This window comes from Schistocerca serialis, chromosome 2 (assembly GCF_023864345.2).
Source record: "Schistocerca serialis cubense isolate TAMUIC-IGC-003099 chromosome 2, iqSchSeri2.2, whole genome shotgun sequence".
Lineage (NCBI taxonomy): Eukaryota > Metazoa > Arthropoda > Insecta > Orthoptera > Acrididae > Schistocerca > Schistocerca serialis.
Genome location: NC_064639.1, coordinates 74,798,068 through 74,822,792, shown reverse-complemented (window position 1 = coordinate 74,822,792; position 24,725 = coordinate 74,798,068).

Below are 24,725 nucleotides of genomic sequence, written 5' to 3'. Positions count from 1 at the left end.
CGGAAGTGAAGCATCGGAATCTAAAACTGGACTCACAGGAGAGGTTCAAATCATAGAAAGTGAGAGTGTCTGTCCACTTGTACTTAAGTCGGCATTGTGCCTTTTGTATTAAATTCGGATGCAATTTCTGTGTTTCATCGTCAATATGAAGGTCCAAGGGATACAGTAAACCTGAAGTGAGGCATCGGAATCTAAAACTGGACTCACAGGAGAGGTTCAAATCATAGAAAGATAGAGTGTCAGCTCTTCTTGTACTTAACTCGGCATTGTGCCCTTTGTATTAAATTCGCATGCAATTTCTGAGTTTCTTCATCAATAAGAAGGTACAAGGGATACAGTAAACCTGAAGTGAAGCGTCGGAGTCGAAAACTGGACTCACCGGAGAGGTTCATATCATAGAAAGTTAGAGTGTCAGTCCTCTTGTACTTTAGTCGGCCTTGTGCCTTTCGAATTTAATTGCGATGCAATTTCTGTGTTTCATCGTCAATAAGATGGTCCAAGGGGTACAGTAAACCTAAAGTGAAGCATCGGATTCTAAAACTGGACTTACAGGGGAGGTTCAAATCATAGAAAATTAGAGTGTCAGTCCTCTTGTACTTAAGTCGGCATTGTACCTCTTGTATTAAATTCGGATGCAATTTCTGTGTTTCCTCGTCAATAAGAAGGTCCAAGGGATAGAGTAAACCTGAAGTGAACCATCGGATTCTAAAACTGGACTCACAGGACAGGTTCAATTCATAGAGAGTTAGGGTGTCAGTCCTCTTGTACTTAAGTCGGCATTGTGCCGTTTGTATTACATTCGGATGCAATTTCTGTGTTTCATCATCAATAAGAAGGTCCAAGGGATACAGTAAACCTGAAGTGTAGCATCGGAATCAAAAACTGGACTCAAAGTAGAGGTTCAAATCATAGAAATTTAGAAAGTCAGTCCTCTTGAACTGAAGTCGGAATTGTGCCTTTTGAATTTATTTCCGATGCTATTTCTGTGTTTCGTCGTCAATACGAAATTCCAAGGTATACAGTAAACTTGAAGTGAAGCATCGGTATATAAAACTGGACTCACAGGAGAGATTCAAATCATAGAAAGTTAGAGTGTCAGTCCTTTTGTACTTAAGTCGTCATTGTGTCTTTTGTACTAAATTCGGATGAAATTTCTGTGTTTCATCGTCAATAAGAAGGTCCAAGGGATACAGTGAACCTGAAGTGAAGCATCGGAATCTAAAACTAAACTCACTGGAGAGGTTCTAATCCTAGAAAGTTAGAGTGTCAGTCCTTTTCTACTTAAGTCGGCATTGTGCCTATTGAATTGAATTCCGATGCAATTTCTGTGTTTCGTCGCAAATAAGAAGGTCCAAGGTATACAGTGAACCTGAAGTGAAGCATCGGAATCTAAAACTAGACTCACAGGAGAGATTCAAATCATAGAAAGTTAGAATGTCAGTCCTCTTGTACTTAAGTCGGCATTGTGACATTTGTATTAAATTTGGATGCAATTTCTGTGTTTCCTCGTCAATAAGGAGGTCCAAGGGATACAGTAAACCTGAAGTGAAGCATCAGAATCTAAAACTGGACTCACCGGAGAGGTTCAAATCATAGAAAGTTAGGGTGTCAGTCCTCTTGTACTTAAGTCGGCATTGTGCCGTTTGTATTACATTCGCATTCAATATCTGTGTTTCATCATCAATAAGAAGGTCCAAGGGATACAGTAAACCTGAAGTCAAGTACCGGAATCTAAAACTGGGCTAACAGGAGAGGTTCAAATCATAGAAAGTTAGAGTGTCTGTCCTCTTGTACTGAAGTTGGCATTGTGCCTTTTGAATTAAATTCCGATGCAATTTCTGTGTTTCATCGTCAATAAGAAGATCGAAGGTATACAGTAAATTTGAAGTGAAGCATCGGAATCTAAAACTGGACTCACAATAGAGATTCAAATCATAGAAAGTTAGAGTGTCAGTCCTTTTGTACTGAAGTCGTCATTGTTCCTTTCGTATTAAATTCGGATGCAATTTCTGTGTTTCATCGTCAATAAGAAGGTCCAAGGGATATAGTGAACAAGAAGTGAAGATCGGAATCTAAAACTGGACTCCCAGGAGAGGTTCAAATCATAGAAAGTTAGAGTGTCAGTCCTCTTGTACTTTAGTCGGCCTTGTGCCTTTTGAATTTAATTGCGATGCAATTTCTGTGTTTCATCGGCAATACGATGGTCCAAGGTATACAGTGAACCTGAAGTGAAGCATCGGAATCTAAAACTAGACTCACAGGAGAGGTTCAAATCATAGGAAGTTAGAGTGACAGTCCTCTTGTACTTATGTCGGCATTGTGACTTTTGTATTAAATTCGGATGCAATTTCTGTGTTTCATCGTCAATAAGAAGGTCCAAGGGATACAGTAAACCGGAAGTGAAGCGTCGGAATCAAAAATTGGACTCACAGGAGAGGTTCAAATCATAGAAAGTTAGAGTGTCAGTCCTTATGTACTTAAGTCGGCATTGTGCTTTTTGAACTTTTATTCCGATGCAATTACTGTGTTTCATTGTCAATTAGAAGTTCCAAGGTATACAGTTAACCTGTAGTGAAGCATCGGAATCTAAAACTAGACTCACAGGAGAGTTTCAAATCATAGGAAGTTAGAGTGTCAGTCCTCTTGTACTTAAGTCGGCATTGTGCCTTTTGTATTAAATTCGGATGCAATTTCTGTGTTTCATCGTCAATATGAAGGTCCAAGGGATACAGTAAACCTGAAGTGAGGCATCGGAATCTAAAACTGGACTCACAGGAGAGGTTCAAATCATAGAAAGATAGAGTGTCAGCTCTTCTTGTACTTAACTCGGCATTGTGCCCTTTGTATTAAATTCGCATGCAATTTCTGTGTTTCTTCATCAATAAGAAGGTACAAGGGATACAGTAAACCTGAAGTGAAGCGTCGGAATCGAAAACTGGACTCACCGGAGAGGTTCAAATCATAGAAAGTTAGAGTGTCAGTCCTCTTGTACTTTAGTCGGCCTTGTGCCTTTTCAATTTAATTGCGATGCAATTTCTGTGTTTCATCGTCAATAAGATGGTCCAAGGGATACAGTAAACCTGAAGTGAAGCATCGGATTCTAAAACTGGACTTACAGGAGAGGTTCAAATCATAGAAAATTAGAGTGTCAGTCCTCTTGTACTTAAGTCGGCATTGTACCTTTTGTATTAAATTCGGATGCAATTTCTGTGTTTCATCGTCAATAAGAAGGTCCAAGGGATACAGTAAACCTGAAGTGAATCATCGGATTCTAAAACTGGACTCACAGGACAGGTTCAAATCATAGAAAATTAGAGCATCAGTCATCTTGTACTTAAGTCGGCACTGTGCCTTTTCAATTTCATTCCGATGCAATTTATGTGCTTCATCGTCAATAAGAAGGTCCATGGTATACAGTAAACCTGAAGTGTAGCATCGGAATCTAAAACTGGACTCAAAGGAGAGGTTCAAATCATAGAAATTTAGAAAGTCAGTCCTCTTGAACTGAAGTCGGAATTGTGCCTTTTGAATTTATTTCCGATGCTATTTCTGTGTTTCATCGTCAATACGAAGGTCCAAGGTATACAGTAAACTTGAAGTGAAGCATCGGTATCTAAAACTGGACTCACAGGAGAGATTCAAATCATAGAAAGTTAAAGTGTCAGTCCTTTTGTATTTAAGTCGTCATTGTGTCTTTTGTATTAGATTCGAATGAAATTTCTGTGTTTCATCGTCAATAAGAAGGTCCAAGGGATACAGTGAACCTGAAGTGAAGCATCGGAATCTAAAACTAAACTCACAGGAGAGGTTCTAATCTTAGAAAGTTAGAGTGTCAGTCCTCTTCTAGTTAAGTCGGCATTGTGCCTTTTGAATTGAATTCCGATGCAATTTCTGTGTTTCGTCGCAAATAGGAAGGTCCAAGGTATGCAGTGAACCTGAAGTGAAGCATCGGAATCTAAAACTAGACTCACAGGAGAGGTTCAAATCATAGAAAGTTAGAAAGTCAGTCCTCTTGTACTTCAGTCGGCATTGTGAAATTTGTATTAAGTTAGGATGCAATTTCTGTTTTTCCTCGTCAATAAGGAGGTCCAAGGGATACAGTAAACCTGGAGTGAAGCATCGGATTCTAAAACAGGACTCACAGGACAGGTTCAAATCATAGAAAATTAGAGCGTCAGTCATCTTGTACTTAAGTCGGCATAGTGCCTTTTCAATTTCATTCCGATGCAATGTATGTGCTTCATCGTCAATAAGAAGGTCCATGGTATACAGTAAACCTGAAGTGTAGCATCGGAATCTAAAACTGGACTCAAAGTAGAGGTTCAAATCATAGAAATTTAGAGTGTCAGTCCTCTTGTACTTAAGTCGGCATTGTGCCTTTTGAATTTAATTCGGATGCAATTTCTGTGGCTCATCGTCAATACGAAGGTCCAAGGTATATAGGAAACCTGAAGTGAAGCATCGGAATCTAAAACTGGACTCACAGGAGAGGTTCAAATCATAGAAAGTGAGAGTGTCAGTCCTCTTGTACTTAAGTCGGCATTGTGCCTTTTGTATTATATTCGGATGCCGTTTCTTTGTTTCATTGTCAATAAAAATGTCCAAGGTATACAGGAAACGGGAAGTGAAGCATCGGAATCTAAAACTGGACTCACAGGAGAGGTTCAAATCATAGAAAGTGAGAGTGTCTGTCCACTTGTACTTAAGTCGGCATTGTGCCTTTTGTATTAAATTCGGATGCAATTTCTGTGTTTCATCGTCAATATGAAGGTCCAAGGGATACAGTAAACCTGAAGTGAGGCATCGGAATCTAAAACTGGACTCACAGGAGAGGTTCAAATCATAGAAAGATAGAGTGTCAGCTCTTCTTGTACTTAACTCGGCATTGTGCCCTTTGTATTAAATTCGCATGCAATTTCTGTGTTTCTTCATCAATAAGAAGGTACAAGGGATACAGTAAACCTGAAGTGAAGCGTCGGAATCGAAAACTGGACTCACCGGAGAGGTTCAAATCAAAGAAAGTTAGAGTGTCAGTCCTCTTGGACTTTAGTCGGCCTTGTGCCTTTTCAATTTAATTGCCATGCAATTTCTGTGTTTCATCGTCAATAAGATGGTCCAAGGGATACAGTAAACCTGAAGTGAAGCATCGGATTCTAAAACTGGACTTACAGGAGAGGTTCAAATCATAGAAAATTAGAGTGTCAGTCCTCTTGTACTTAAGTCGGCATTGTACCTTTTGTATTAAATTCGGATGCAATTTCTGTGTTTCATCGTCAATAAGAAGGTCCAAGGGATACAGTAAACCTGAAGTGAATCATCGGATTCTAAAACTGGACTTACAGGACAGGTTCAAATCATAGAAAATTAGAGCGTCAGTCATCTTGTACTTAAGTCGGCACTGTGCCTTTTCAATTTCATTCCGCTGCAATTTATGTGCTTCATCGTCAATAAGAAGGTCCATGGTATACAGTAAACCTGAAGTGTAGCATCGGAATCTAAAACTGGACTCAAAGGAGAGGTTCAAATCATAGAAATTTAGAAAGTCAGTCCTCTTGAACTGAAGTCGGAATTGTGCCTTTTGAATTTATTTCCGATGCTATTTCTGTGTTTCATCGGCAATACGAAGGTCCAAGGTATACAGTAAACTTGAAGTGAAGCATCGGTATCTAAAACTGGACTCACAGGAGAGATTCAAATCATAGATAGTTAAAGTGTCAGTCCTTTTGTACTTAAGTCGTCATTGGGTCTTTTGTATTAAACTCGAATGAAATTTCTGTGTTTCATCGTCAATAAGAAGGTCCAAGGGATACAGTGAACCTGATGTGAAGCATCGGAATCTAAAACTAAACTCACAGGAGAGGTTCTAATCTTAGAAAGTTAGAGTGTCAGTCCTCTTTTAGTTAAGTCGGCATTGTGCCTTTTGAATTGAATTCCGATGCAATTTCTGTGTTTCGTCGCAAATAAGAAGGTCCAAGGTATGCAGTGAACCTGAAGTGAAGCATCGGAATCTAAAACTACACTCACAGGAGAGGTTCAAATCATAGAAAGTTAGAATGTCAGTCCTCTTGTACTTAAGTCGGCATTGTGACATTTGTATTAAATTCAGATTCAATTTCTGTGTTTCCTCGTCAATAAGGAGGTCCAAGGGATACAGTAAACCTGAAGTGAAGCATCGGAATATAAAACTGGACTCACCGGAGAGGTTCAAATCATAGAAAGTTAGGGTGTCAGTCCTCTTGTACTTAAGTCGGCATTGTGCCGTTTGTATTACATTCGGATGCAATTTCTGTGTTTCATCATCAATAAGAAGGTCCAAGTGATACAGTAAACCTGAAGTGAAGCATCGGAATCTAAAATTGGGCTAACAGGAGAGGTTCAATCATAGAAATTTAGAGTGTCAGTCCTCCTGTACTTAAGTCGGCATTGTGCCTTTTGAATTTAATTTCGATGCAATTTCTGTGGCTCATCGTCAATAAGAAGGTCCAAGGTATACAGGAAACCTGAAGTGAAGCATCGGAATCTAAAACTGGACTCACAGGAGAGGTTCAAATCATAGAAAGTGAGAGTGTCAGTCCTCTTGTACTTAAGTCGGCATTGTGCCTTTTGTATTATATTCGGATGCAGTTTCTTTGTTTCATTGTCAATAAAAAGGTCCAAGGTATACAGGAAACCGGAAGTGAAGCATCGGAAATTAAAACTGGACTCACAGGAGAGGTTCAAATCATAGAAAGTGAGAGTGTCTGTCCACTTGTACTTAAGTCGGCATTGTGCCTTTTGTAATAAATTCGGATGCAATTTCTGTGTTTCATCGTCAAAATGAAGGTCCAAGGGATACAAAAAACCGAAGTGAGGCATCGGAATCTAAAACTGGACTCACAGGAGAGGTTCAAATCATAGAAAGATATAGTGTCAGCTCTTCTTGTACTTAAGTCGGCATTGTGCCCTTTGTATTAAATTCGCATGCAATTTCTGCGTTTCTTCATCAATAAGAAGGTACAAGGGATACAGTAAACATCAAGTGAAGCGTCGGAATCTAAAACTGGACTCACCGGAGTGGTTCAAATCATAGAAAGGTAGAGTGTCAGTCCTCTTGTACTTTAGTCGGCCTTGTGCCTTTTCAATTTAATTGCGATGCAATTTCTGTGTTCCATCGTCAATAAGATGGTCCAAGGGATACAGTAAACCTGAAGTGAAGCATCGGATTCAAAAACTGGACTTACAGGAGAGGTTCAAATCATAGAAAATTAGAGTGTCAGTCCTCTTGTACTTAAGTCGGCATTGTACCTTTTGTATTAAATTCGGATGCAATTTCTGTGTTTCATCGTCAATAAGAAGGTTTAAAAGATACAGTAAACCTGAAGTGAATCATCGGATTCTAAAACTGGACTCACAGGACAGGTTCAAATCATAGAAAATTAGAGCGTCAGTCATCTTGTACTTAAGTCGGCATTGTGCCTTTTCAATTTCATTCCGATGCAATTTATGTGCTTCATCGTCAATAAGAAGGTCCATGGTATACAGTAAACCTGAAGTGTAGCATCGGAATCTAAAACTGGACTCACAGGAGAGATTCAAATCATAGAAGGTTAAAGTGTCAGTCCTTTTCTACTTAAGTCGTCATTGTGCCTTTTGAATTGAATTCCGATGCAATTTCTGTGTTTCGTCGCAAATAAGAAGGTCCAAGGTATACAGTGAACCCGAAGTGAAGCATCGGAATCTAAAACTAGACCCACAGGAGAGGTTCAAATCATAGAAAGTTAGAATGTCAGTCCTCTTGTACTTAAGTCGGCATTGTGAAATTTGTATTAAGTTAGGATGCAATTTCTGTGTTTCCTCGTCAATAAGGAGGTCCAAGGGATACAGTAAACCTGAAGTGAAGCATCGGATTCTAAAACTGGACTCACAGGACAGGTTCAAATCATAGAAAATTAGAGCGTCAGTCATCTTGTACTTAAGTCGGCATTGTGCCGTTTCAATTTCATTCCGATGCAATGTATGTGCTTCATCGTCAATAAGAAGGTCCATGGTATACAGTAAACCTGAAGGGTAGCATCGGAATCAAAAACTGGACTCAAAGAAGAGGTTCAAATCAAAGAAATTTAGAAAGTCAGTCCTCTTGAACTGAAGTCGGAATTGTGCCTTTTGAATTTAATTCCGATGCTATTTCTGTGTTTCATCGTCAATACGAAGGTCCAAGGTATACAGTAAACTTGAAGTGATGCATCGGTATCTAAAACTGGACTCACAGGAGAGATTCAAATCATAGAAAGTTAAAGTGTCAGTCCTTTTGTACTTAAGTCGTCATTGTGTCTTTTGTATTAAATTCGAATGAAATTTCTGTGTTTCATCGTCAATAAGAAGGTCCAAGGGATACAGTGAACCTGAAGTGAAGCATCGGAATCTAAAACTAAACTCACAGGAGAGGTTCTAATCCTAGAAAGTTAGAGTGTCAGTCCTCTTCTACTTAAGTCGGCATTGTGCCTTTTGAATTGAATTCCGATGCAATTTCTGTGTTTCGTCGCAAATAAGAAGGTCCAAGGTATGCAGTGAACCTGAAGTGAAGCATCGGAATCTAAAACTAGACTCACGTGAGAGGTTCAATTCATAGAAAGTTAGAATGTCAGGGCTCTTGTACTTAAGTCGTCATTGTGATATTTGTATTAAATTCAGATGCAATTTCTGTGTTTCCTCGTCAATAAGGAGGTCCAAGGGATACAGTAAACCTTAAGTGAAGCCTCGCAATCTAAAACTGGACTCACCGGAGAGGTTCAATTCATAGAGAGTTAGGGTGCCAGTCCTCTTGTACTTAAGTCGGCATTGTGCCGTTTGTATTACATTCGGATGCAATTTCTGTGTTTCATCATCAATAAGAAGGTCCAAGGGATACAGTAAACCTGAAGTGTAGCATCGAAATCAAAAACTGGTCTCAAAGTAGAGGTTCAAATCATAGAAATTTAGAAAGTCAGTCCTCTTGAACTGAAGTCGGAATTGTGCCTTTTGAATTTAATTCCGATGCTATTTCTGTGTTTCATCGTCAATACGAAGGTCCAAGGTATACAGTAAACTTGAAGTGATGCATCGGTATCTAAAACTGGACTCACAGGAGAGATTCAAATCATAGAAAGTTAAAGTGTCAGTCCTTTTGTACTTAAGTCGTCATTGTGTCTTTTGTATTAAATTCGAATGAAATTTCTGTGTTTCATCGTCAATAAGAAGGTCCAAGGGATACAGTGAACCTGAAGTGAAGCATCGGAATCTATAACTAAACTCACAGGAGAGGTTCTAATCCTAGAAAGTTAGAGTGTCAGTCCTCTTCTACTTAAGTCGGCATTGTGCCTTTTGAATTGAATTCCGATGCAATTTCTGTGTTTCGTCGCAAATAAGAAGGTCCAAGGTATGCAGTGAACCTGAAGTGAAGCATCGGAATCTAAAACTAGACTCACAGGAGAGGTTCAATTCATAGAAAGTTAGAATGTCAGGCCTCTTGTACTTAAGTCGGCATTGTGACATTTGTATTAAATTCAGATGCAATTTCTGTGTTTCCTCGTCAATAAGGAGGTCCAAGGGATACAGTAAACCTGAAGTGAAGCATCGCAATCCAAAACTGGACTCACCGGAGAGGTTCAATTCATAGAGAGTTAGGGTGTCAGTCCTCTTGTACTTAAGTCGGCATTGTGCCGTTTGTATTACATTCGGATGCAATTTCTGTGTTTCATCATCAATAAGAAGGTCCAAGGGATACAGTAAACCTGAAGTGAAGTATCGGAATCTAAAACTGGGCTAACAGGAGAGGTTCAAATCATAGAAAGTTTGAGTGTCAGTCCTCTTGTACTGAAGTTGGCATTGTGCCTTTTGAATTTAATTCCGATGCAATATCTGTGTTTCATCGTCAATAAGAAGATCGAAGGTATACAGTACATTTGAAGTGAAGCATCGGAATCTAAAACTGGACTCACAGGAGAGATTCAAATCATAGAAAGTTAGAGTGTCAGTCCTTTTGTACTTAAGTCGTCATTGTTCCTATTGTATTAAATTCGGATGCAATTTCTGTGTTTCATCGTCAATAAGAAGGTCCAAGGGATATAGTGAACAAGAAGTGAAGATCGGAATCTAAAACTGGGCTCCCAGGAGAGGTTCAAATCATAGAAAGTTAGAATCTCAGTCCTCTTCTTCTTAAGTCGGCATTGTGCCTTTTGAATTGAATTCCGATGCAATTTCTGTGTTTCATCGGCATTACGAAGGTCCAAGGTATACAGTGAACCTGAAGTGAAGCATCGGAATCTAAAACTAGACTCACAGGAGAGGTTCAAATCATAGGAAGTTGGAGTGTCAGTCCTCTTGTACTTAAGTCGGCATTGTGACTTTTGTATTAAATTCGGATGCAATTTCTGTGTTTCCTCGTCAATAAGGAGGTCCAAGGGATACAGTAAACCTGAAGTGAAGCATCGGATTCTAAAACTGGACTCACAGGACAGGTTCAAATCATAGAAAATTAGAGCGTCAGTCATCTTGTACTTAAGTCGGCATTGTGCCTTTTCAATTTCATTCCGATGCAATGTATGTGCTTCATCGTCAATAAGAAGGTCCATGGTATACAGTAAACCTGAAGTGTAGCATCGGAATCTAAAACTAAACTCACAGGAGAGGTTCTAATCCTAGAAAGTTAGAGTGTCAGTCCTCTTCTACTTAAGTCGGCATTGTGCCTTTTGAATTGAATTCCGATGCAATTTCTGTGTTTCGTCGCAAATAAGAAGGTCCAAGGTATGCAGTGAACCTGAAGTGAAGCATCGGAATCTAAAACTAGACTCACAGGAGAGGTTCAATTCATAGAAAGTTAGAATGTCAGGCCTCTTGTACTTAAGTCGGCATTGTGACATTTGTATTAAATTCAGATGCAATTTCTGTGTTTCCTCGTCAATAAGGAGGTCCAAGGGATACAGTAAACCTGAAGTGAAGCATCGCAATCTAAAACTGGACTCACCGGAGAGGTTCAATTCATAGAGAGTTAGGGTGTCAGTCCTCTTGTACTTAAGTCGGCATTGTGCCGTTTGTATTACATTCGGATGCAATTTCTGTGTTTCATCATCAATAAGAAGGTCCAAGGGATACAGTAAACCTGAAGTGTAGCATCGGAATCAAAAACTGGACTCAAAGTAGAGGTTCAAATCATAGAAATTTAGAAAGTCAGTCCTCTTGAACTGAAGTCGGAATTGTGCCTTTTGAATTTAATTCCGATGCTATTTCTGTGTTTCATCGTCAATACGAAGGTCCAAGGTATACAGTAAACTTGAAGTGATGCATCGGTATCTAAAACTGGACTCACAGGAGAGATTCAAATCATAGAAAGTTAAAGTGTCAGTCCTTTTGTACTTAAGTCGTCATTGTGTCTTTTGTATTAAATTCGAATGAAATTTCTGTGTTTCATCGTCAATAAGAAGGTCCAAGGGATACAGTGAACCTGAAGTGAAGCATCGGAATCTAAAACTAAACTCACAGGAGAGGTTCTAATCCTAGAAAGTTAGAGTGTCAGTCCTCTTCTACTTAAGTCGGCATTGTGCCTTTTGAATTGAATTCCGATGCAATTTCTGTGTTTCGTCGCAAATAAGAAGGTCCAAGGTATGCAGTGAACCTGAAGTGAAGCATCGGAATCTAAAACTAGACTCACAGGAGAGGTTCAATTCATAGAAAGTTAGAATGTCAGGCCTCTTGTACTTAAGTCGGCATTGTGACATTTGTATTAAATTCAGATGCAATTTCTGTGTTTCCTCGTCAATAAGGAGGTCCAAGGGATACAGTAAACCTAAAGTGAAGCATCGCAATCTAAAACTGGACTCACCGGAGAGGTTCAATCCATAGAGAGTTAGGGTGTCAGTCCTCTTGTACTTAAGTCGGCATTGTGCCGTTTGTATTACATTCGGATGCAATTTCTGTGTTTCATCATCAATAAGAAGGTCCAAGGGATACAGTAAACCTGAAGTGTAGCATCGGAATCAAAAACTGGACTCAAAGTAGAGGTTCAAATCATAGAAATTTAGAAAGTCAGTCCTCTTGAACTGAAGTCGGAATTGTGCCTTTTGAATTTAATTCCGATGCTATTTCTGTGTTTCATCGTCAATACGAAGGTCCAAGGTATACAGTAAACTTGAAGTGATGCATCGGTATCTAAAACTGGACTCACAGGAGAGATTCAAATCATAGAAAGTTAAAGTGTCAGTCCTTTTGTACTTAAGTCGTCATTGTGTCTTTTGTATTAAATTCGAATGAAATTTCTGTGTTTCATCGTCAATAAGAAGGTCCAAGGGATACAGTGAACCTGAAGTGAAGCATCGGAATCTAAAACTAAACTCACAGGAGAGGTTCTAATCCTAGAAAGTTAGAGTGTCAGTCCTCTTCTACTTAAGTCGGCATTGTGCCTTTTGAATTGAATTCCGATGCAATTTCTGTGTTTCGTCGCAAATAAGAAGGTCCAAGGTATGCCGTGAACCTGAAGTGAAGCATCGGAATCTAAAACTAGACTCACAGGAGAGGTTCAATTCATAGAAAGTTAGAATGTCAGGCCTCTTGTACTTAAGTCGGCATTGTGACATTTGTATTAAATTCAGATGCAATTTCTGTGTTTCCTCGTCAATAAGGAGGTCCAAGGGATACAGTAAACCTGAAGTGAAGCATCGCAATCTAAAACTGGACTCACCGGAGAGGTTCAATTCATAGAGAGTTAGGGTGTCAGTCCTCTTGTACTTAAGTCGGCATTGTGCCGTTTGTATTACATTCGGATGCAATTTCTGTGTTTCATCATCAATAAGAAGGTCCAAGGGATACAGTAAACCTGAAGTGAAGTATCGGAATCTAAAACTGGGCTAACAGGAGAGGTTCAAATCATAGAAAGTTAGAGTGTCAGTCCTCTTGTACTGAAGTTGGCATTGTGCCTTTTGAATTTAATTCCGATGCAATTTCTGTGTTTCATCGTCAATAAGAAGATCGAAGGTATACAGTACATTTGAAGTGAAGCATCGGAATCTAAAACTGGACTCACAGGAGAGATTCAAATCATAGAAAGTTAGAGTGTCAGTCCTTTTGTACTTAAGTCGTCATTGTTCCTATTGTATTAAATTCGGATGCAATTTCTGTGTTTCATCGTCAATAAGAAGGTCCAAGGGATATAGTGAACAAGAAGTGAAGATCGGAATCTAAAACTGGGCTCCCAGGAGAGGTTCAAATCATAGAAAGTTAGAATCTCAGTCCTCTTCTTCTTAAGTCGGCATTGTGCCTTTTGAATTGAATTCCGATGCAATTTCTGTGTTTCATCGGCAATACGAAGGTCCAAGGTATACAGTGAACCTGAAGTGAAGCATCGGAATCTAAAACTAGACTCACAGGAGAGGTTCAAATCATAGGAAGTTAGAGTGTCAGTCCTCTTGTACTTAAGTCGGCATTGTGCCTTTTGTATTAAATTCGGATGCAATTTCTGTGTTTCCTCGTCAATAAGGAGGTCCAAGGGATACAGTAAACCTGAAGTGAAGCATCGGGTTCTAAAACTGGACACACAGGACAGGTTCAAATCATAGAAAATTAGAGCGTCAGTCATCTTGTACTTAGGTCGGCATTGTGCCTTTTCAATTTCATTCCGATGCAATGTATGTGCTTCATCGTCAATAAGAAGGTCCATGGTATACAGTAAACCTGAAGTGTAGCATCGGAATCTAAAACTAAACTCACAGGAGAGGTTCTAATCCTAGAAAGTGAGAGTGTCAGTCCTCTTGTACTTAAGTCCGCATTGTGATTTTTGTATTAAATTCGGATGCAATTTCTGTGTTTCATCGTCAATAAGAAGGTCCAAGGGATACAGTAAACCTGAAGTGAAGCATCGGAATCTAAAACTGGACTCACAGGAGAGGTTCAAATCATTGAAAGTTAGGGTGTCAGTCCTCTTGTACTTAAGTCGGCATTGTGACATTTGTATTAAATTCAGATGCAATTTCTGTGTTTCCTCGTCAATAAGGAGGTCCCAGGGATACAGTAAACCTGAAGTGAAGCATCGCAATCTAAAACTGGACTCACCGGAGAGGTTCAATCCATAGAGAGTTAGGGTGTCAGTCCTCTTGTACTTAAGTCGGCATTGTGCCGTTTGTATTACATTCGGATGCAATTTCTGTGTTTCATCATCAATAAGATGGTCCAAGGGATACAGTAAACCTGAAGTGTAGCATCGGAATCAAAAACTGGACTCAAAGTAGAGGTTCAAATCATAGAAATTTAGAAAGTCAGTCCTCTTGAACTGAAGTCGGAATTGTGCCTTTTGAATTTAATTCCGATGCTATTTCTGTGTTTCATCGTCAATACGAAGGTCCAAGGTATACAGTAAACTTGAAGTGATGCATCGGTATCTAAAACTGGACTCACAGGAGAGATTCAAATCATAGAAAGTTAAAGTGTCAGTCCTTTTGTACTTAAGTCGTCATTGTGTCTTTTGTATTAAATTCGAATGAAATTTCTGTGTTTCATCGTCAATAAGAAGGTCCAAGGGATACAGTGAACCTGAAGTGAAGCATCGGAATCTAAAACTAAACTCACAGGAGAGGTTCTAATCCTAGAAAGTTAGAGTGTCAGTCCTCTTCTACTTAAGTCGGCATTGTGCCTTTTGAATTGAATTCCGATGCAATTTCTGTGTTTCGTCGCAAATAAGAAGGTCCAAGGCATGCAGTGAACCTGAAGTGAAGCATCGGAATCTAAAACTAGACTCACAGGAGAGGTTCAAATCATAGAAAGTTAGGGTGACAGTCCTCTTGTACTTACGTCGTCATTGTGCCGTTTGCATTAAATTCGGATGCAACTTCTGAGTTTCATCATCAATAGGAAGGTCCAAGGGATACAGTAAACCTGAAGTGAAGCATCCGAATCTAAAACTGGACTCACAGGAGAGGTTCAAATCATAGAAAGTTAGGGTGTCAGTCCTCTTGTACTTAAGTCGGAATTGTGCCGTTTGTATTAAATTCGGATGCAATTTCAGTGTTTCATCATCAATAAGAAGGTCCAAGGGATGCAGTAAACCTGAAGTGAAGCATCGGAATCTAAATCTGGGCTCACAGGAGAGGTTCAAATCATAGAAAGTTAGGCTGTCAGTCCTCTTGTACTTAAGTCGGCATTGTGCCGTTTGTATTAAATTCGGATGCAATTTCTGTGTTTCATCGTCAATAAGAAGTTTCAAGGGATACAGTTAACTGAGGTGAAGCATCGGAATCTAATTCTGGACCCACAGGAGAAGTTCTAATCATAGAAAGTGAGAGTGTCAGTCCTCTTGTACTTAAGTCCGCATTGTGATTTTTGTATTAAATTCGGATGCAATTTCTGTGTTTCATCGTCAATAAGAAGGTCCAAGGGATACAGTAAACCTGAAGTGAAGCATCGGAATCTAAAACTGGACTCACAGGAGAGGTTCAAATCATAGAAAGTTAGGGTGTCAGTCCTCTTGTACTTAAGTCGGCATTGTGCCGTTTGTATTAAATTCGGATGCAATTTCAGTGTTTCATCATCAATAAGAAGGTCCAAGGGATACAGTAAACCTGAAGTGAAGCATCGGAATCTAAATCTGGGCTAACAGGAGAGCTTCAATCATAGAAATTTAGAGTGTCAGTCCTCTTGTACTTAAGTCGGCATTGTGCCTTTTGAATTTAATTCGGATGCAATTTCTGTGGCTCATCGTCAATAAGAAGGTCCAAGATATATAGGAAACCTGAAGTGAAGCATCGGAATCTAAAACTGGACTCACAGGAGAGGTTGAAATCATAGAAAGTTAGAGTGTCAGTCCTCTTGTACTTTAGTCGGCCTTGTGCCTTTTCAATTTAATTGCGATGCAATTTCTGTGTTTCATCGTCAATAAGAATGTCCAAGGGATACAGTAAACCTGAAGTGAAGCATCGGATTCTAAAACTGGACTAACAGGAGAGGTTCAAATCATAGAAAATTAGAGTGTCAGTCCTCTTGTACTTAAGTCGGCATTGTACCATTTGTATTAAATTCGGATGCAATTTCTGTGTTTCATAGTCAATAAGAAAGTCCAAGGGATACAGTAAACCTGAAGTGAATCATCGGATTCTAAAACTGGACTCACAGGACAGGTTCAAAACATAGAAAATTAGAGCGTCAGTCATCTTGTACTTAAGTCGGCATTGTGCCTTTTCAATTTCATTCCGATGCAATTTATGTGCTTCATCGTCAATCAGAAGGTCCATGGTATACAGTAAACCTGAAGTGTAGCATTGGAATCTAAAACTGGACTCAAAGGAGAGGTCAAATCATAGAAATTTAGAAAGTCAGTCCTCTTGAACTGAAGTCGTAATTGTGAATTTTGAATTTAATTCCGATGCTATTTCTGTGTTTCATCGTCAATACGAAGGTCCAAGGTATACAGTAAACTTGAAGTGAAGCATCGGTATCTAAAACTGGACTCACAGGAGTGATTCAAATCATAGAAAGTTAAAGTGTCAGTCTTTTTGTACTTAAGTCGTCACTGTGTCTTTTGTATTAAATTCGGATGAAATTAATGTAATTCATCGTCAATAAGAAGGTCCAAGGGATACAGTGAACCTGAAGTGAAGCATCGGAATCTAAAACTAAACTCACAGGAGAGGTTCTAATCCTAGAAAGTTAGAGTGTCAGTCCTCTTCTACTTAAGTCGGCATTGTGCCTTTTGAATTGAATTCCGATGCAATTTCTGTGTTTCGTCGCAAATAAGAAGGTCCAAGGTATACAGTGAACCTGAAGTGAAGCTTCGGAATCTAAAACTAGACTCACAGGAGAGGTTCAAATCATAGAAAGTTAGAATGTCAGTCCTCTTGTACTTAAGTCGGCATTGTGACATTTGTATTATCGTCGGATGCAATTTCTGTGTTTCCTCGTCAATAAGGAGGTCCAAGGGATACAGTAAACCTGAAGTGAAGCATCGGAATCTAAAACTGGACTCACCGGAGAGGTTCAAATCATAGAAAGTTAGGGTGTCAGTCCTCTTGTACTTAAGTCGGCATTGTGCCGTTTGTATTACATTCGGATGCAATTTCTGTGTTTCATCATCAATAAGAAGGTCCAAGGGATACATCAAACCTGAAGTGAAGTATCGGAATCTAAAACTGGGCTAACAGGAGAGGTTCAACTCATAGAAAGTTAGAGTGTCAGTCCTCTTGAACTTAAGTCGGCATTGTGCCTTTTGTATAAAATTCGGATGCCATTTCTGTATTTCATCGTCAATAAGAAGGTTCAAGGGATACAGTAAACCTGAAGTGAAGCATCGGAATCTAAACCTGGACCCACAGGAGAGGTTCAAATCATAGAAAGTGAGAGCGTCAGTCCTCTTGTACTTAAGTCGGCATTGTGCCTTCTGTATTAAATACGGATGCAGTTTCTGTGTTTCATCGTCAATAAGAAGGTCCAAGGTATACAGGAAAGCGGAAGTGAAGCATCTGAATCTAAAACTTGACTCACAGAGGAGGTTCAAATCATAGAAAGTGAGAGTGTCAGTCCTCTTGTACTTAAGTCGGCATTGTGCCTTTTGTTATAAATTCGGATGCAATTTCTGTGTTTCATCGTCAGTATGATGGTCCAGGGGATACAGTAAACCTGAAGTGAATCATCGGAATCTAAAACTGGACTCACAGGAGAGTTTCAAATCATAGAAAGTTAGAGTGTCAGTCGTCTTGTACTTAAGTCGGCATTGTGCCCTTTGTATTAAATTCGGATGTAATTTCTGTGTTTCATCATCAATAAGAAGGTACAAGGGATACAGTAAATGTGAACTGAAGCATCGGAATCTAAAACTGGACTCACCGGAGTGGTTCAAATCATAGAAAGTTAGAGTGTCAGTCCTCCTGTACTTTAGTCGGCCTTGTTCATTTCGAATTTAATTCCGATGCAATTTCTGTGTTTCATCGTCAATACGATGGTCCAAGGGAAGCAGTAAACCTGAAGTGAAACTTCGGAATCTAAAACTGGACTCACAGGAGAGGTTCAAATCACAGAAAGTTAGAGTGTCAGTCCTCTTGTACTTAAGTCGGCATTGTGCCTTTTGTATTAAATTCGGATGCAATTTCTGTGTTTCACCGTCAATAAGAGGTTCCAAGGAATACCATAAACCTGAAGTGAAGCATCGGAATCTAAAACTGGACTCACAGGAGAGGTTCAAATCGTAGAAAGTTAGAGTGTCAGTCCTCTTGTACTTAAGTCGGCATTGTGACTTTTGAATTTAATTCCGATGCAATTTCTGTGTTTCATCGTCAATAAGAAGGTCCATTGGATACAGTAAACCTGAAGTGAAGCATCGGAATCTAAAACTGGACTCACAGGAGAGGTTCAAATCATAGAAAGATAGAGTGTCAGTCCTCTTGTAGTTAAGTCGGCATTGTGCCTTTTTAAGTTAATTCCGATGCAATTTCTGTGTTTCATTGTCAATAAGAAGGTCCAAGGGATACTGTAAACCTGAAGTGATGCATCGGAATCTAAAACTTGACTCACAGGAGAGGTTCAAATCATAGAAAGTTAGAGTGTCAGTCCTCCTGTACTTAAGTTGGCATTGTGCCATTTGTATTTAATTCCGATGCAATTTCTGTGTTTCATCGTCAATAAAAATGTCCAAGGGATACAGTATACCGGAAGTGAAGCGTCGGAATCAAAAACTGGACTCACAGGAGAGGTTCAAATCATAGAAAGTTAGAGTGTCAGTCCTCTTGTACTTAAGACGGCATTGTGCCTATTGTATTAAATTCGGATGCAATTTCTGTGTTTCATCGTCAATAAGAGGTTCCAAGGAATACAATAAACCTGAAGTGAAGCATCGGAATCTAAAACTGGACTCACAGGAGAGGTTCAAATCGTAGAAAGTTAGAGTGTCAGTCCTCTTGTACTTAAGTCGGCATTGTGACTTTTGAATTTAATTCCGATGCTATTTCTGTGTTTCATCGTCAATACGAAGGTCCATGGGATACAGTAAACCTGAAGTGAAGCATCGGAATCTAAAACTGGACTCACAGGAGAGGTTCAAATCATAGAAAGTTAGTGTAAAGGATGAGCCAGACAATAAGGGATTTTACTTTATTATATGAGCCTCCAACCAGTAACTTCATTTTTCCATTGCGGCCAAGCCACGGCCGGCAGCGTTAGCTGCCTGTAAATTCTTTCGTCCCACGATCTAGTAACAGGAAGTCAGCACCGAGAAAGGGCACCTTGTTCACGCGCCTCTCTCGTGTGCTGACGAGGTAACGCCTTCCCAGGCGTCGCTTAGCAGGCAACGCTCTGGAAAGTTCCATGCCGCCCGCACGGTTTGCTCGGTCCTGACCAATCAGGGTGGAGGAAGCCGCGTGGTGCGTCGAACATACCCGGCCGCCCGTCGCCGGGCCCGCTCTCTTGTATTCTTGCTCACCCGTGAGTCGGATGCGCGCCCTGTAGCATTGATCATCTCCCGCTTCTCCCGGTGCTGCGGCACTGTGGACTTAGTTTTGGCAGACAACCACTTTCGGTAGCTTCGCGAACAATGTTCGCCAAATTGCAAGCTCTGGCTCACCCTCACCTCCCTAGGCCTATGTAGCCCCTTTCATCATGCTTTAGCCAATAGATGGCCTTTCTCTAAAAATTACACTATTATTCCATAACGCCCACCGCCTGCCCATACCCGCAATCCTGTACAATTGGTGTCAGGAGTGTGGATGCGTTCCCGTAGTGACTTTGTCGCTACACAAAATTTTTCCCGGCGAGACGCCGTGAACTTCGCGCATGGAATGCGCCAACCGGCCGCCACGTTTGCTCCACGTGGGCCGTGGCTGCTCCACTAAACACGCACAGGGCGCGCGCTGCAGCGAGGCAGCCCACGCTAGTCAGCCACGTGAGCCGCACGCCGCCGCGCTGCCCTCTGCCCGCTGCCTGAGTTCGAGGGGCCTGCGCTGCGCTGCGCGACCGGCCGGGCCGCCGTCATCCGCCGCCGCCCACCGCCGCCCGCCGCTGTCACCGACGCGCCAGGGGCTGCCGCCATCGCCGACCGGCCGAGCCAACAAATCTGCCGCCGCCCGAGGGTCCGGACACCGCCGCCGCCGCCCGTTGCCGCCCGCCGACCGCCGCCGCCGCAGCCACTGCACCACGCCGTCGCCGCCACCAATGCGTCGCACCGCCGCCATCACCATGTAAGTCGCCGCGATGCTTACAACTATAGCTTCGACGATCTTCCGCCGCTGGATTGAGAATCTTTGTGGCCGTCCTTTTTTTGTAACAATCATTACTTTTTTCTGGTCACTAGCGTCCCATAAAATTGTAAACATGCCGATAGGGACACGAGCGACGGAACGGGATACCCCCGTAGAGGCATCTGCCTCGCAAGACCCGCTCGAGGCCATACATGCACAAATGCGCCAGTTATTCGCACAAAATCAGAAGCTACTTGAGCAAAACCGCGTCTTGAAACAGACGCTAGAAGCTAGTGCGCGAACTTCCATACCTGTGGCTAGCTCCGCCCCTGCAACTAACACTAATTCTGTCTCTAATACAAACGCCACAATTTCTGCTAACATGGCGACTGTAAGCAATTTTCCTGCGGCTAATTTCATTCCCACCTTTTCTGGGAAGTCCCACGAAAATGTAGCTATGTTCTTACAAAATATTCGTGATGTGGGTCGCACGTGTGCCTGGCCGGATGATCTATTGGTCAATGTAGCCAGACTCAAGTTGACAGGGGAAGCCCGAATGTTCATAGAAACAGTGGACGAATTGCGTGACACGCACGAATTTGAAGTATTGGCCCGCGGATTGACTACGCGTTATTCCGATACCAGAGGTACCGCATATTACAGAGATCAATTATCAACCCTTAGGCAGAAGCCTAATGAGGATTTTGATGCCTTTGCAGATCGCATACGAGCAGTATCTTGTCGTACCTACAAGCTAGGTGAAAATGCCAGTGAAAACAGAATTTTGCGTTCAGAAGCCGAAGCGCGTGCAATTGATGCATTTGTCCGCGGTATTGACCCCCGCAACGGAGGAGAAGTCAAAGCAGCCTCCCCCACTTCTCTGTTTGAAGCTGTTCGTTTGGCAATGCTTCGCGAAGAGGTGTTGCGTTTTTGCGCTGCCGCCCCGCGCCCATCGGACCCAGTACCGGTCCCAGCAAAAGAAGTATTTTGTCAGCGTTGTGGGAAGCCCAACCATACGGCAATGCGCTGTCGCGCGCCGTATTGCACTATTTGCCAGACAGTAGGCCATGCTAATAATGTTTGCCCCACAAAGTCTCCATTTTCTAATCAGATGCGCGGCCACCGCCGCAACGCGGGGTCGAATCAGGGAAACGCTTGGGGGGCAGGTTCCGCCACCCACCCGCGCCCCCGACAAAAATAATACACCCGGTTAGGACCGAAAAATGTAAAGAGGTGGAACACGTTAGTCTATTTGGCGTACTCGGGAACAAATCAGTTAGAATTTTAGTTGATACTGGTGCTCAAGTTAGTGTATTGTTTGTGGAGAAAAATGATCGAAGGGTGTTACAGCCACCCCGGTACCATATCAGTGGCCTTGGAGAGGAAGTAATTGTCCCTGCAGGTTCGTGTGTAGTGAACCTGCAAATCGACGAGGGTAAATACAGTCAGATGATGGAGGTAGTAAGGCTAAAGAAGGGTGAATTTGACATCATACTAGGGAATGACTTCCTGCACCGTTATCAGGGGATAGTGGATTATCGAACGCGAACTGTGCAGTTCGGCGAAGCAATTCACCGATTTGGCAGTGCGCACACCCGTCAGACGCGAGGGAGCTGCGAAAGGCGCCGTTCACAGTCTCCTATAAAACCGCAGATGTGGGCGATAAAAACCACTGACCCTGTGAGGATAAAAGGCGGAAGTGGAAAGATTCTCTGGATAGATGTCAAAAATCAAGAACAGCCTAATACAGACATTCTGGTTGACCCGCTCACCCAGAATGATGTTTTAGATCGTCAGTCAGTACATATAAAGAGAAGTATCTGCCGACCGGAAAGGAGACAGAAGGGTTTTGCGATACCAGTAAGTATAGATAATTTTGGTGTAGAAGATGTTGTGATACCGAAGGGTACTATTGTTGCCAGTGGTCAGGAAATTTTTGAGGAAATAAGAGGAGCTGAGAAGCAGCGAAATAAAGATAAGAAAGGAAGGAAAGGAAAGAAATGTTCAGTTAGAGAAGTGCGATATGTCGCGTCGACGATAAGGAGTCAGTTAGCAGAGAAGTTAGGTCATTTAAACAGTGAGGAGAAAAGGATGTTGCAGCCGGTATTAGAGGAATTTTCGTGGTTGTTTGAAGAGAGGCAGTTTCTACCGGCTACGGATTTGGTTCAGCACGAAATTCCGACCGGAGAAGCTCGGCCAATTGCACAAAAACCTTACCGTATACCATATCATTTGCAGTCTGTAGTTGAAGATACGATTCAGCAGCAATTAGCAGCAGGAATCATACAACCCTCCTCGAGTGCGTGGGCGTCCCCCGTGGTCGTTGTGCCAAAGAAATCAGTAAATGGGGAGAAAGCCTATCGCCTATGTGTCGATATGCGGGCAGTAAATCGGGTAACGACACCAGACACATATCCGTTACCGCGCATTGATGAAACATTGGACCGATTGGGCAACTGTAAGTATTTTACCACCCTTGATTTGCGTTCTGGGTACCATCAGATCCCTGTTGCACCCCAGGACCGCCATAAAACTGCTTTTGTTGTACCTACAGGATTGTATGAATTTGTAAGGATGCCATTTGGATTGAGAAACGCCCCTGCCACTTTTCAAAGATTTGCAGACTTGCTGCTGCGTGGGTTGAAACCTACAACCTGCTTGGTGTATTTAGATGACATTATTATTTTTTCTAAAACGATAAAAGAACATGCAGAAAGACTGAGGGATGTTTTGCAAAGGTTAAAAGGAGCTCATTTGAGTGTAAAATTAGAAAAGTGTGCTTTCGCCCAGTCACAAGTACAATATTTAGGTCATATAATAAGTGGAGAAGGTGTCAAACCGGACCCCCGTTTGACCGCCGCAGTAAAGGAATTCCCAACACCGACAAATGTCAAAGAACTACAGTCATTTTTAGGCCTTGCAAACTACTACAGACGTTTCGTGAATAATTATGCCACCCTTGCTAAGCCCCTGACTAATTTATTGAAAAAAGGAGTTAGTTTTATTTGGACCAAAGAATGTGATAAAGGTATGCAACAAATTCAACATGTTTTAACTAGAGCCCCTGTACTAGCGTACCCGGATTTTGAAAAACCATTCATACTGTCAGTGGACGCCTCAGATTATGCTGTAGGAGCCATCCTGTCACAAGAGATAGATGGCGAAGAACGACCAATTGGTTATGCGTCTCGACAGCTTAATAAAGCAGAGTCAAATTACAGCACAACTGAGAAGGAACTACTAGCACTCATGTTTGGTGTAACTTATTTCCGATGTTATTTGTATGGGAGAAAATTCACTGTCATCACTGATCACGCCGCGTTACAGTGGATGTTGAGCTTAAAAGACCCTAGTAGTAGGCTAACTCGTTGGGCTTTGAAATTGAGCGAATTTGAGTATGAGGTGAAACACAAACCGGGCAAGTTACATCAGAACGCCGACGCATTAAGCCGAAAGGTCAGAGTGATAGTAGCTAATGACGTTTCTATTGAAGAATTAAGGGAGGCACAGCAAAGAGACGTCGAATGTCAGAAATATGTGGCTTTGCCTGAATTTTCCGTTGAAGATGGAATTTTATATCGAAAGACCCACTTGGGTAAACAGGCAGTAATCCCGAAAGAATTACGTTCCAAGATTATCGCACAGTGTCACGATAGCCTGCAGGCATGTCATAACGGCCTTCGAGCCACAAACTGCCGAATAGCCGCCCGTTATTTCTGGGCAGGAAGACGGAAAGACGTGCAAAAGTATATACAAAATTGTCTACCTTGTGTTAAGAGGTCCTTACCACCTCGAACGAAAGTGCCTTTACAGCAGGTACCAGAAGCCACTTATCCCTGGGCAGTAGTAGCAGCAGATATTGTCGGTCCTTTCCCTGTGAGCCCCCAAAATAATCGGTATATTCTGTCCCTTATAGATCATTTCTCTAGGTTCTTGATTCTCATTCCTATACCAGATATGTCCGCTGAAACAGTAGCGCGTGCTTTTGTCAACCATTTAGTGTTACCATACGGAAGCCCTGAAGCTGTACTCACAGACCAGGGTACGAATTTCATGTCTGCGGTATTTACCGAAGTTTGTCGGTTATTGCGAATTAAAAAGTGGCGAACGACACCGTTCCACCCAAAAGCAAACGGTCGCCTGGAACGAGTCCACCGCACCGTTATGCGCATGCTGTCTTACTATGTTAATAAACATCACTCTGACTGGGATAAGTATGTTCAATACGTTACGTCAGCTTATAACAGCCGTGTCCATGAAGCTACAGGGTACTCACCTTATGAAGCAGTATATGGCCGCCCTATGAATTCGCCTTTTGAAATTGACAAACTGCCCCCTGGAATTAAATCCAAAGATGTGAAAGGTCTAGCTCGACGTCTAAAATCCATTTGGAAAAAAGTAAGAGGGAACAATGCCCGAGCCACCGCCCAACAGCTAAAGAGAAGTAATCAAAAAGCAAAAATGCCTGAGTACAAGGTAGGAGACCTAGTTATGTTGAGCAATCCAGTAGTAAAAAAGGGAAGAACCAAAAAGTTTACACCTACTTATGAAGGACCGTACCGTATC